This window comes from Euprymna scolopes, chromosome 36 (assembly GCF_053919585.1).
Source record: "Euprymna scolopes isolate OS-2025 chromosome 36, ASM5391958v1, whole genome shotgun sequence".
NCBI lineage: Eukaryota > Metazoa > Mollusca > Cephalopoda > Sepiida > Sepiolidae > Euprymna > Euprymna scolopes.
Genome location: NC_136517.1, coordinates 33836277 through 33851921, shown reverse-complemented (window position 1 = coordinate 33851921; position 15645 = coordinate 33836277). Strand labels below are relative to the sequence as shown.

Here is a 15645-nt window from a genome sequence, read left to right as displayed (position 1 = left end):
TATAACTCTGGGTGGTTCCTATGTAGTGAAAGACTAATAACTGTGCTAAGTTTCGCTGCTCTACTGCTATGGGAAGTGGGTCAGGGGCATTACTTAGTGCACACCCCTCGTATGTGTGTGCGTATTTTTTCTCAGTCAAAGATTCTCTTTCTCTGTTTGTCTTCCGCTGAATATATATATATATATATATATATATATATATATATATAATTATTTTTTTACTATAATAATTAAATACCTACAGACACTAGTGTTTCATCCTTTCGGGAATCTTCAGTGCAGGGTGTCACCATTAATACCAGTCGAACGATTCGAACCCCGCATCACGAGACATCTCTGGCTCGGTTAGCGAAGACCTAATCCATTCGGCTACCATTAACCGCGTGAAATAACGTCGAATTTAAACATTTTTAATTTTAAATGTTCATTACGTCAGTCAGACAGTGATCTAATCGTTATACGATGATCTATGCATAAGAGCTAAGTTGACAGACTTTAATTCAACTGAAAGTGCTCAACGATAAGAAACGAATTTCTTAAAGGGACTGTCATAATATATATATAGATAATATATATATATAGATAGATAGATAGATAGACAAAGAGACCGAGAGAGAGAGAGAAAGGGAGAGAGAGGGAGAGAGATACTGTGTGTGTGTCTCTCGGTCTCTCTTTCTATATATATACATAAATGTATGTACTCAGAGAGAGAGAGAGAGAGAGAAAGAGAGAGAGAGAAGCAAAGACGGAGAGTAAGAAAAAGATACTGACGCAGGGAGAGAGAGAGAGAGAGAGAGAGGGAGAGAGAGAGAGAGAGAGAGAGAGAGAGGGGGGGAAAGAAAAAGCGTGTATGCCTAAGAAATGGATTTAAACTGAGAGACTAAAAGGGAGATAATTGAGTGAATGAGCCTTCGACTTAGAAATCGAAAAAGAGAGTCATCGAAGGGCGAAAGAGCACGTTGAAATATTAGAATCTGAAAGTGTAACTCTATCTTTCCTTACATTGTATTTTCGTAAAATATGCATTTGTTTCACCTGTACATCTTTTCTAACCTGCTTAATCCTAACACCAACCTTAACCAATCCTATGCATGTTTAAGCACAATTAACATTTCTGTCGCCATTGTAAAAGAAAAACCGGTATGGCTTCGTCACAATGAATGTCAAAGATACATAACTTTGAATGTATTGACCGGTTTCCTAAAAGAGAGAATCGAATTTTTCGAAAGGTTAAAAAAACAATAAAGAAAAATTAGACAAGAATGAAAAAAAAAAAAAAGAAAAAAAAGAAAAATGTATACTCTGTAAACAAAGAGAAGAAACAGTGAACGGTGTAATGAGTAAATGCAACAAACTAGATTCAGAACGAGTATAAAACAAACATACTGTGTCGGTAAATCGTCTAATGGGAACTGTGCAAACGATTGAGTTCGTAACATAAAATAGTTATAAATGGTCGAGAGAATATGAAAACCGAAAGGGAACGGAGAGTACTGAGTTATGAAAGGATCTAATGTCATTTAAATTCAAGGAAAAGCTATAAGCAAGAATTTTTTTTTTTTAATTCCTAGTTACACCCTAAACAAGTACGGTGCCCCTTTGATGTAAGGGGCTACTATGAGGAATATAAGTTGCAGAGATACTATGAAGGGAGTTGAGCAGCAAGATGTCTATTCACATTACACTTGAACTTCTGCATGTCAGTACAGATAGGAAAACAGGAACCCGGAAGGGAGTTCACAAGTCTAGCAGTTCTAGCTGAGAGAGAAGCCATTAGAGTAGAAGGCTTTCTTACATCTAGGGATCGCTACTGTGTAGGGGTGGGGTATTTACGTCGAGAGGGTACAAGGGCTTGTAGTTCGTCAGAGCGTCCACCATTAAAGTACTTGTAGAACAGGCAGAGGGGTGCAAAATTTCATGAATGGGAGCCTAGATGACAGTTCAGGGCCTATCAGGTTGACAACTCTCTTCTGAACCCTGCCCAGGAGTGAGAGACTAGTAGAAGATGCACCAGCCCAAACGTGACAACAATAATCCATACATGGGCGAATGGTGGCCTTGTAGAGGCACAGGATACTTTCATGTGTAAGTAACTTTCTAGCAGGGTAGTGAGAGCCCACCTTCATAATAGCTGCCCTGGCAATGCTCTCAATGTATCTGTTACAACTCGTGTTCCCCGTGAACGTTAAGCCAAGGAGTTTGAAAAAAGTACTTTAAGGTAATGCATCTTTATCCATAGCTAATCAGCTGTTGCGAGAACGCAAAGTGATATTTAATTTTTATCGAAAGAAACACTGAGTACCTGTAAACTGTAGAAGCTTGTTGATACTAAGACAAACGCTATCTGTTGTTGTCAGTGAGCGATCATTCAGAATAATTTGTATGAGGATTCATAATGAGTAAATCTAATTTATGAAACTCACTATGTATGTGTATATGTCTGTTGATCTCCATTATTTTCAAAGTGCATGTCCTCCGAGAGAGAAAGTCGCAGAGAGGCGCGATGCGGGTCACATGATTACATTATATGTGCATCGTTTTTTTTTTCAGTCTATGTATAAAAGCAGGCACAATAAGCAGTTAAGGGGTCGCAATTGCAAGCAAAATAGAATTTCACAGGCGTAATTCAGCTTAAAGTACTCTTGTACACATGCGCCAATATACATGTATGCGTTAATGTCGGTTTACTTTTTAGCTATGTCTGAATAGCACAAACGATAATGCCCAAGGTTTGAGCGGTAAATGTCTTTTTTGTTTTTTCTTTTACATAGGAGTAACCACTTACACAGGGCCAAAGGCCAGTCGAGAATAGGGGTTAAATAATGGAGTACTGCTGCCACATCTGGGCTGGAGCTTCTAAAAACGGTCTATCCTGCCCTGATAGAGTACAAAATAGATTTCGTGGTTTAGTGGGCGATGCCCTTTTCTCTTCCCTGCAACCTCTCTCCCACAGAAGAGACGTTGCGAGCCTGTCTTTATTTTATAGTTATTTCCATGGCAAGTGCTCGTCTGAGCTCCAATCTCTTATCCCCCCTTGCCAATCTTTCACGAAAAACACCCGTCTAGCTGAAACCACTGTCAGTAATTTTCCCCATTCTTTATCTGTGCCTAAATGAAAACGTAGATTCCATGAACAAAGCTTCTTTCTTAGAAGTGCACGCATGTGGAACTCTCTTCCGTTTGCATGTTTCCCACCTGACTACAACTTGGATGTCTTCAAGTCCAACATAAACAAATTCCTGATGAATCGCCCCCTTGAATAAGACACCTTATCAAATCTCCAATACTAACGATTACTACGATATTATCCCATTGATTACTGTGCACGCAATAACCCTTATCCTCGAGTGGCTTTCGGGCCTTGATAAGTGGTGACCTCTATGTAAACAAAAAAAAAAGTGTACAGCATCAGAATCATAGTAATCGTTAGTAGAGAAGATTCGCTAAGTTTGTTAACTTAAGTGGGACGGCTCATCAAGAACTTGAAAACGGCCATGTCGTAGTCAGCTGGAAAGCAGGCTAACGGAAGACAGTTCCACCGATTCTAAATTATGGCACATAAGCAGATTTTTTATTTGCTGTTGAAATCACTACTATATATTGGGTACAATATAATAATCAATAGAGAATTGACTCGATAATAATAAATACGAAATCTGAATAAATTAAAATACCATTTTAGGCGTATTTTTCCACCGTGCAATACCAGGCGGGCTGCTACTGCTTCTACTACTACTACTACTACTACTGATAATAATGATAATGATAATAATAATAATGATAATATTAATAATAATGATAATGATAAAGCTAATGGCTATATTGGTGTTACAACAACTACCCCATCTCACCTCCTCACCATGTATTTTATAAACTCAAGCTCAATCTATAAACTTTGACAGCATAACTATCTCCCTTGTGATTTAATGCACATTTTAGTCAATAGCACGAAAATAATACCCGTTAAAAATAATGAAAATACTCGAAAATATTTTTTATGAAGACCCATCAACCTGCAATCAATAACACTGCGTAAGAAACCAGTCACAACATTTGAAAACGCTTAACGTAATATAATTTTACACTGGGAAGCTAATTAAGGCATTGTGGAATATAGATATGTGCAAGACCGTTCTTTTCGCGTCTAAAGGTTCACTCCGCTATCTTTAGAAATTCCCTTATTTTCTAGCCTCTTATTTTCAATCGCCTTTTTCACCTGAAGATGGTTCGACGATGATTCGAAAATTTTCGTGACACATATGGAACATCATTTAATATTTTCTGATTTTGACACAAAAACTAAATTAAAAAAAAAATTATTAAGCAGTTGAACTCTAATATATTTTATCAATATTTCCTTAAAGGAAAAATGATGCTTAAATATTATATATATATAAAGGTTATGAGGGTTTTTGAAGCATGAAAAACGATGTAACTTTTTGCATTTAATATTAATGTATACTTTTTGTGACCAAGAGCGGAGGTTCGCTTGAAATATAAAAAATAACAATAAAATATTAAATAAAAAAGTAACATCGTTTTTCATGCTTCAAAAACCCTCATAACATTAAAATCACTATATATATATATATATATATATATATATATATATATATATATATAAATATATATATAGTTAATTCTATCGTCGAAGACGCTGAATAAGGTTTCAGTGTGCAATCTTCAGCAGCTCCTAAGCTCTGTGGCATGTCATGTATAACTACAATCCTGCAGACATCCGGCACACTCCTTCGCAGACGGTTAACTTGTATATGCTCAACGGTCAAACAATAAACAGATAAACCTACTTTGTTTCGTGTTTTGAAGCCACAGTGGCATATATATTTATTTTCTTTTTGTGGGTTCTTTAGGTACTTAGCTTTCATATTTGCACGAATGGCATCCCTATGACGAAGGTTGTTATGTTAAAATTTTCTGGTCCCTAGAAAACACACACACACACACACACACACACACACACACACACACATACACATATATATATATATATATATATGTGTGTGTGTGTGTATGTATGTATATATATGTATAGATATGTATGTAAGGTCATGTCATATGCTACTGGTACCATGTAACCCAGTACTACCTGCTTATGGTCGGGTCACCGGCGACTACACTGGTTCCCCCCACCAGATTGTTTAGTGAGGAGGGCGGCTAGTCTCCCTGAAGTAGTAAAAACAAGACCTTCCAAAGGGCGAATGAACCCTTTTTCGGAGTCAACGGCCAACTTGTACCGTGTGTGTTGGTGTGGAGAGGGCTCCCGTAAGCCGTGGTGAAGGCAACCTTTCTAGGAGAAGCAAATCTCTGATTTTAAACATTCATAAAGCGGGAGACCAGTACCCGCATTAAGCTGGTCTGCAGTGAAACTTGTTGATGGCTATCTTGCTCTTGCTTGTTGTTGGATCTCAACATTTTGAACCGAGAGAAAGAGAGAGAGAGAGAGAGAGTTAGATGTCGTACAAAGCTAAGACTTAGTAACATCCTCTGTGTATAGATACTCCCTCAGGCATTTGGCTTTAGAAATGGTCCTGTGGCGATGGAAAAAGTTGTGACATGTGCAGGCTTGAAATGCTGGACACATGTAATAATTGATCTCAATGGCCGTCTTCATGTCATGTCATGTCTGCTCGAGCGTGTGAATTCACCGGTAGGACTAAAATTAAAAGAAAGTCATTTTTGGGCTCATGGATTTTAAATGTCTGAGGGAGTGGCACTCGTCAGACAAGACGTTGCAATCATCATATATGTATATATATATATACATATGTATATATATACATATACATGTGTATATATATGTATATATATGTATGTGTATATGTGTACGTATATATATATATATATATATATATATATATATATATATATATGTATATATATGTGCGCGCGCGTGTGTGTTTGAAAGAACATTGATTTTCTACTCCGGCCTCCTTTGCTTGTGCGCTGATAAAGCTTATCAAATGCACCTGTGATCTTCCTTCTTTAATCGGATGTTTTCGATTATCGATTTTCGATATTTATCGGAGGTATTCCGATACAAAACTTCTATGAAAACACTTCCAGGCATATAATGTACATTGTATAGAATTTCATAACATTCGGATAAGCAATTTTGGAGTCCATATAGAATGAATCTCCCAACCTGCCCCTAAAAGACAAAGTGTCTTTCATATATAGGTAGAGATAAGGTGATATAATAGAGTGTGTATATATTTTTAGTATTTATTTTAACAGTGGTCAATGCGTGAGTAGAGCATATTATTATTATCATTATTATTATTATTATTATTATTATTATTATTATTATTATTATTATTATTACTATTATTACTATTGTTACTATTATTAATGTTTTTATCATTACTGTTTTTATTATTATTAATGTTTTTAATATCATTATTATTTTATTATTATTATTATTATTATTATTATTATTATTAGTAGTAGTAGTAGTAGTAGTAGTAGTAATATAAAAATATATCCATGGGAACTTATATATATATATATATATATATATAAGTTCCCATGGATATATTATATATAAAAATATATCCATGGGAACTTATATATATATATATATATATATATATATATAAGTTCCCATGGATATATTTTTATATTACTACTACTACTACTACTACTACTACTACTACTATATATATACATATACATATACATATACACACATATGCATATATTTATACATATATATATACACACACACTTATATATATAATTATATATATATATATATATATATATATATATATATATATATATATATATATATATATTGCCTCGCATGCAAGAGGCTCTGGTTTCGAATCTCGAGTTCGGATATTTCTAACCGATGAATCCAAATGAGGGCGAAACAAGAATCTTGGACTTCCAGCTATCATGTTTTCTGTGACACTCGACGTTGTTTGGCTGTGGATATATATATATATATATATATATATATATATATATATATATATACATACACACACACATATATATACATAAATACACACACATATACATATATATATATATATATATATATATATATATATATATATATATATATATAAAGACGTGCATGAGTATATGTTTGCGTACATGTGTACTATGTGTACCTATAGCTTTGCTTATATTTGAGAGTTGTTTTTACTGGTCGTAGCTCATCGTACCCGCCCCAAATATGTCTAAAAGTCTAAAAACACATTGACCCTGCTCTGCTAATACTTTTTGCAGATTAGGTGGGGTCCACCTTTGGCATAACATTATTTCAGTGAACACATATCCACACCTCGCACCAAAAAAATGCCTTCTTGACTGGACCCCTCTGTGATCCTTTAACCTCAAACCCATGTGAAAGGAAGAAGGCGGAGAGTACGAAAATAAAGAGGAAAAGGAAGAAGGTTAAGAGGAAAAAGACAAGAAGTTATAGTAAAGGTATAAGAAGTTGAAGAAAAATAAGGGGAGAGAAGCAGATAGAAGAAAAGAAAGGAAGAAAGAAAAAAATCAAGAAAAAAAACCTAAAAGACATGTAAAAGATAAAAGAATAAAAAGAGAAACAATAAAAGGTTGGTTGGTTGTTCTTGTTTTACTGCATATCAACCCTTTTCAAGTTATTTAAGGCCGAATCCAAAGATTTTGAAGAAATTTTTTTTAATAGAATATATTTGTTGTTTTCAAGTAAATTTCTATTTAGCCCATAGTTGGGACCCTAACAGGTACTACCACTCCGGGTCAGAGTAGACCTGGGAGCAATGATAATTAAAGGGTGGCTCCACACTCCCCAAAGTCCACAAACTGGGGCCTCACCACTGGATATAGTTTAAGGTCGTATCCAGAACCCCCATTGAGGGACTTTTACTCTCTGCAGAGGGGCAGTCAGCGTATTCTAATGCCCCACCGACAGGGCCAAACAAGAAAAGGAAAATAATAATAATAATAATAATAATAATAATAATAATAATAATAATAATAATAATAATAATAATGATGATGATGATGATGATGATGATGATGATGATGATAATGAAAATAGTAATAATATTTACTAGCGGGACCTGTGGAAATTCCACAGCGGCATTTTTCATATGTAATATATTGTTTCTGAGCATTCTGTGGGCGTTCTGTTCAGCATGAAGAAAGGCACAATCATATTATTCTAGCCCTTTAATTAAAACTGTATATCCCCCTTACTAAGATAATAACTTTGATATATTTCCTGGGCTGATTATTTAACACACCGGCCAATTTCATCATTTCTCATAATTAATCAATATGTTACTATGTTCGATAATAATCTATCATAATGTTAACCACATTATCGCCTCTCCCCTTACTAAAATAAAAAAAATGATATATTGTATGGGCTGGTTATTTCATTACAAAAACACAACTATCAATTAACTCACATCTCATCATTTTTCATAATTCTTGGATATGGTACTAATTTCGACAATACTTTTCACCATTTAAACTTACTATATCATCATTTAAACTTACCATATCGCACACCTTACTAAAATAATAACTTTAATATATTGTCTGGGTAAATCTTTTCATTACAACACACCAATCAATTAACTCACATTTCATCATTTGTCATAATTCTTAGATATATTACTTATTTCGACAATCATATTTTATCATTTTAACCGACATCATTGCCCACCTTGCTAAAATAATAACTGATACGTTGGCTAGTCTGATTATTTCATTGCAACCACACTAATGTATTTAATCACACATTATCATTTTTCATAATTCTTGGATATGTTACTAATTTCGACAATCATTTTCATAATTTAAACCGTCCTTATCGCCCTCTCTTACTAGCATAATAACTTTAATATATTTTCTGGACAGATTATTTTATTATAAACACACCAATCAATAAACTCACAGCTTATCATTTTTTCGTAATTCTTGGATATGTTACTCATTACGACCATATTTTTTGTAATTAAAACACATCTTATCGCCCGCTCTTACTAAAATAATCCTGGGCTGATTATTTCCTTACAAACACACCAATCAATTGACTCACATTTCATCATTTTTCATAATTCTTGGATATGTTACTAATTTCAATAATTATTTTTTATAATTAAAAAGCACATTATGTCCCCGCTCCTACTAGTGTAAGAACTTTGATATATTGTCTGGGCTTATTCTTTCATTACAAACACACTAATCAAGTAACTCACATTTCATCATTTTTCATAATTCTTGGATATGTTACTAATTTCGACAATTATTTTCATAACTTTAACCCACTGTGTCGCTCCCCCTTACCTAAATAATAATTTTGATATATTGCCTGGCTGATTATTTCATTACAAACACCTCATCCAATTCCGGGTTTTCTCAACTATCTTATCCAATCCCGGGTGACGCCGCATATTCTGCTAGTATATGTTTTACACCTATCTCATTTGATTTCAGCAGCTTTTTGAAATTAATACATAAAAACATTAACACATTTAGGGATTAGGCAACCATTGCTTCAACATGAATTTCTGAGTGTAGTATCAGTCTCAGCATTCCAGTGACTTAAATCCCCCCTTTTTTGGTCTTGGTTAATGGAGGAGAAATCCTTCATTACTGATACAATTTTTATTTTTGTTACTGACCAGAGTGCTCCTTTGGGGAGCTGATTCCCCAAAATTTTTAACCGACCTCATGTCCAACTCTGCCCTTGTGGGGAGGCAAGTAAACAAACAAAAAATAATCAGAAGGGACAATTTTGAGGCATCTTTTAATTAATCAAAACAGACATTTCCACTGCATTTTATAATTAATCAGACGAGACATATCCAGGGCATTTTGTAATTAAATCAGAAATTACTTTCCCCAGTTACTTTTGTAATATTAAAACTTTGTTACATTAAATATAGTAACTATTTACAATGCCTTCTCACGGGACAAATATAGACACCAGAGTCGTTTTTCAACGTGGGGAAAAGGAACAAAAATTGTCTGTCGTATAGGATTTCTCCTCCACTGAGAAAGAAGAAATTGAAATCTAGCGTCTGAAGAACAGATACTACACTTTGATCTTGACCAAAAGGCCAAGAAGAACAAATCATTTTTTATTAGCTTTGCCTTAACAGAGACACCAATTTTTTTCTTTGTTTTAATGGAGTTTCATAACAATTAAATGACCCGGATGTAAGCGTGACACACAAAAGAACACACCGGCTATCGTATTAATATATAGATAATAATAATAATAATAATAATAATAATAATAATAATAATGATAATAATAATAATATTAATAATGATAATAATAATAATAATAATAATAATAATAATGATGATAATAGTAATAATGATGATAATAATAATAATAATAATAAAATAATAACAGTAATAATAATAAAAATAGCAAATAATAATAACAAGATAATCATAAAAAATATCCATTAGAAACAATAATAATAAAGTAATGAGAAAAATTAATAAATAATGACACAAAGAAATACTAATAACAAGAAAATAATAATTATACGGAAAGAATAACGAGAAAAGTTATTCAAAGACGATACAGAAGAAGAAATAAGTACAAAAATAATAAGAAAAAATTACAAAAAATTACAGAATTAAAATATTATAATCAGAAATTAATGATAATAATAACAAATAATAAAATAATAAAATAAGAAATAAAAGCAAAGAAACTAACAATAAGACAATAAAAATTAAACTAAAAAATTAAGAATTTAGAAAGAGACGTAAACGAAGCAGAGAATATTTAAGATTTGAAAATTATTATAAAAGTAATAATTTTAAAAATATAATAAAAGAAGGTAATAATGAGAAATAATAATAATGATTGGAAAAAGGAAATTAAAATAATGATAATAAAATAATTATTAGAAAATACTAATAAAAACAACAACAACAACAATAATAATAATAATAATAATAATAATAATAATAATAATAATAATAATAATAATATACGGCATAATCACGTTGACACACCGGTTCTCGCCAGATCACCGAAGTTAAGCAACGTTGAGCCTGGTTAGTATCAGATAGGTTACCATTTGGGAATTCTAGGCGCTGTATGTGCTCTCCACTCATCTCGGCACTTGTTTCCGGTCATCTTGTACCTCAACTTGCCACTGGTATGCAACAATGTTTACTCAGGCGAGACGTGGTTATAGACTGTTCAACTCTTGCCACACAAATTTACCGCGCTGGCACCTTTACAGTGGGCATCCATAGTCTGTCAAGAGTGAAGGAAGCCAATAATAATAATAATAATAATGATAATAATAATAATAATAATAATAATAATAACAATAATAATAACATTAACAATAATAATAATAATAATAATAACAGCAATAATAACAATAATAATAACAATAATAATAATAATAATAATAATAATAATAATAATAATAATAATAATAATAATAGCAGTAGTAGAATAATGATAACGGCAATGAAAAATAACAAGATAATCATAATAATAAAAAAATAAGATTATAAAAAAATAGTAATGAGTAGAAAATAATAATAATCAGATAAACATATGAATAACGCAATATACGAACAAGAAAATAATATAAAGAAAAACAATAAGAAAATACGAAGAATAAAAGACAAAGAAAATACAGAGAAAAAAGGAAGGAAAACAAACAAAAAAAACAGAAGAAAAACGCAAAAAGAAACAATTAAGAAAAAAAGAAGAGACGTCAGAAAAATAAAATCCAAAAAGATGCCATGAAAAAAAAAAGTCACACTAAGAAAAAAGGGAATACACCTCATAAAATAAAATTAAAAAAAAAACAGAGACGAAAGGAAAAATCAGAAGAGATGCCAGAAAAATAAAATAGAAAAGAAAGACGCAAGAAAAAAAAGAAGAACTCCAAAAAATAAAATTAAAAAAGAAACATGTAAAAAAAAGAGAGACACCATAAATCTCTATATATATATAAGCGAAAATGTGTGTATGTATGTATGTTCGCTTTTTGTGTATGTCTGCAAAAATCTTTTTTCCGGCGGGTTCTCGAGGCCGTCGCTCATTTTTAAAACTTTTTATATGCTGTCTAAATGAAAATATCTATGACTTAACAACGGGGGTCGCCTGTCTATTTAATATTCCCGACTTTGAAACGTTAAATATTTGACATTTTGGGATCGCCGCATGTTGCTTTCGTGTTTCGGTATAAAAAGCGAAACTCGATTCAAATCCTGGCCCACGGCCAGTGGTCCTTAGAAAGCGATGTAACGTTTGGTCAATGTCGGCTTACCGTCGTCATATCAGACGGTTGCTTTCATTTCGAGACGAGCCACTCCCCTAATAAACGGAGGAGCTGTTTTTCCCCAAAGCTAGGTAAAAACAAACAAACCGGGTTATTGACCTCATAAAAAACTGTCCCGCAGAAAATGCTCACTGCTGAATAGCTATTGCTTACGTCGTCGTCATAACGCTCGCACAAAATGTTAACTCTACGACTTCCACTTGACATCATTTAGTGCAGGTGCCTGTCAATTCTCTTCTTAATTAAATAAATTCAAACTTCTTTCAGTAACTCATTCTTGCTGGCCGAGCGGTTAACTTGTCATGTTTTTTTTTCACATTTTATTTACCAACTTCGCCTCAGGGCTTCGTGTTCGATTCTACCTAATTACCACAGCTTTCCCCCCGTGTTTCTTTTTGATTTAAGAGCACACACACCTCGAAACACCCGGCCAACGCCGGGTATCCTCGCTAGTATAAAATAAAAAAGAAAGACGTAAGAAAAAAGAGAAGAGACACTATAAGAATAAAATAAAAAAGCAACACGTAAGAAAAAAATGCAAAAGAGGTCAGAAAAATAAAATCTAAGAAGAAACACGTCGGAATAAAAGACAAGGTACGGCAGAAAACAGGAAAAAGAGACGCCAGAAAAATAAAATAAAAAAGAAAGACGTAAGAAAAAGTAGAAGAGATATCAGAAAAATTAAAGTAAAAAAGAAACACGCCCCCCCCAAAAAAAACAACAAAAAAAAAACAAACAAAGAGACGAAACGCAATAAATAACATCCAAAAGGAAAGACGCAGGAAAAAAGAGAAGAGACACCATAAAAATAAAATTCAAAAATAAAGACGTAAAAAAAAGTAAAAAATAGAAGAGACGCTAGAAATAAGAAATAGATAAGGAAACAATGAGTGATGACGGAAAGGAAGGCGACTACAAGAAAAATAAGGGAAGGTTTGAAAGAAAAGACAAAATAGAAATAAATACTGAATAAGAATAGGGAGAGGGGATAAAGACAAAAGCATAAAGAAAAAAAAAAAAAGAAGACGCAAAATGAAAAAGAAAAAGCGAAAAATGTAAGAATACAAAGACGAAATGGGAAATAGATAAGGAAAAAAACGGTGAAAAAGAAAAGGAAAAAAAGGAATAAAAGATATTGAAAGAAAATGAAGAGAAAATTAAATGCGAAAAAAATAGAGAAAACACGAAGAAAGTTTACTTAGGACAAAAACATAACCACTAACGTGAACATGATCCCACTAGTCAAAGCGAACTCAAAGTCCCTAGAAAGGGCACACCCGTCACCAACTTTCCTCAATTTCAGATGAAGATGCGAATGTAAATAGATAGCCTATAAGGCAAATATCACTAATTCATAGAATATTCATTTTAAAAAAAATTATTTAAAAAAATTATTTTTCCTTTATTTACTTTTTCGAATTTTAAATGTCTGATTGAAAAAAAAAATGTAAACCTAATTTTTAATCAAATTGAATCGATGTTTTTATTTGTCTGTGTTCTATTGCTGAATCATTACTTCCCAGAATCATTTCATCATCTTCGTTTTAATAAAATTTACTAAACAACATCTTTTGTGTCTTCTTTTATAAACGAGCCACGGCTTATCGAAATCCAAATAAATCTCGAGGATAAGGACTATTGAGTCTGTCTGATAGACAATGAAACATTAAAGGGATTGTCAACGCTAATTGTAACTGGTCAAAAAAAATATTATTTTAGAGGACGGCCCAAATAAGAATTTGTTTACATTCGACTTGATAATGGCAATGTTGTAGTAAGCTGAGAAGCAGCTTCATGAGACTGCGTTCCACTGTTCTAGGAAAAAAAAACTTTGCTTATAGAAGTTTTGTTTAGTTTTAGGTACAGAGAAAGAAAGTGAATTTATTGGCAATGGTGGTAGAGAGACGAGCTTAATGTTTTACACGGGGGAAAACAGAGTGAAGTCTGGAAACTTATTAAAGGCACCTCGTAACTATTCTGAAATGAGTTCATGTTTTTATTTCTAATGTGTCACCATGCTCAGAGAATTCAAACCGATGAATGGAATGAACAACGAATGAGGGTATTTTATGACAAGTATTTGTTTATATTGGATTTGAAAACGACCATGTTGTAGTCTTTAGTGAAGCAAACTATGATGATGGTCCACAGACAGAAAGTTCTTGAACATAATCTCTGTTCATGGAAACTCCATTCAATATTAGGCAAAGAAAGTTCTTGTCAGTTGTGGTAATTAGACGAGTTTTTGTTGTGAATGTCTTACAAAAGGCGAATACTTTCGATGAAGATAACGATAAAGTAGAGAAAAACTAGCAATGTCTCTTCTGTGAGAAAGCGGACGTAGAGAAGACAAGAGGACATCGTCGAAGTCAGTTTTATCTGTCAAGGCGAGAGAGGTGCCGCTCCAAATGTAGCAACAGTACTCCACGGGGTGCCTTTAATAAGTTTCCAGACTTTTTTACAAACATTTAAAATTGTTGCAAACTTTTGAAAATTCAATATATAATTGCTATACATCTTATGAGATGACTAATTTTTATGATTTCAGGTCGAAATGAACACCTACACCGGGAATTGGAATACACCCTACCAAAGTCTGATTGTCACAACTAGTGAATTTCAAAAATGCAATCTGGACGTGGAGACAGTTTAGAAGAACGATATGCAATAAAATTCTGTTTTAAACGTGGGAAAATGCTACAAAAACGAATGGAATACTTCAGACTACTTGTAGACTATATTGCATGAATCGAGCACCAGTTTTTAAGTGGCATAATAGATTTAAGGGAGGCAGAGAGTCTCCGAGGTATGATGAGAGTCCCAACTTTTCCATCGCCACATGATCATATAGACAAATGCCTGAGGGAGTATCTATACACAGATGATGTTACAGGGTCTTAGCTCTGTACGACGACTAAGTCTCTCTCTCGGTTCAAAATGTTGAGATCCAGCAACAAGCAAGAGCAAGATAACCAGCAACAAGTTAAACTGCAGACCAGCTCAATGCGGGTACTGGGCTCCCACTTTATGTTTTTTTTAATCAGAGATTTGCTTCTCCTAGAAAGGTTGCCTTCACCACGGCTTACGGGAGCCCTCTCCACCCCAACACACACATACATACACACAAACACACGGTGCTAGTTGGCCGTTGACCCCGAAAAAGGGTTCATTTGACCTTTGGAATGTCTTGTTTTTAATCCTTCAGGGAGACGGGCCACCCTCCTCACCAAACAAGTCTGATGGGGGAACTAGTTTAGTCGCCGGTGACCCGACTATGAGATAGGTAATACTGGTTACATGGTACCAGTAGCATATGACATGACCTGACATAAAAGATTATATATAT

At 33.4% G+C, this 15645-nt stretch overlaps 2 pseudogenes; one reads left to right on the top strand and one right to left on the bottom strand.

The window, feature by feature from the left end:
• Nucleotides 1-9958: 9958 nt before the first annotated feature.
• LOC145260895 (U2 spliceosomal RNA) lies at nucleotides 9959-10100 on the bottom strand (annotated as a pseudogene).
• An 880-nt stretch (nucleotides 10101-10980) lies between these two features.
• On the top strand, nucleotides 10981-11097 carry LOC145260753 (5S ribosomal RNA; annotated as a pseudogene).
• The last annotated feature ends 4548 nt before the right edge of the window (nucleotides 11098-15645 follow it).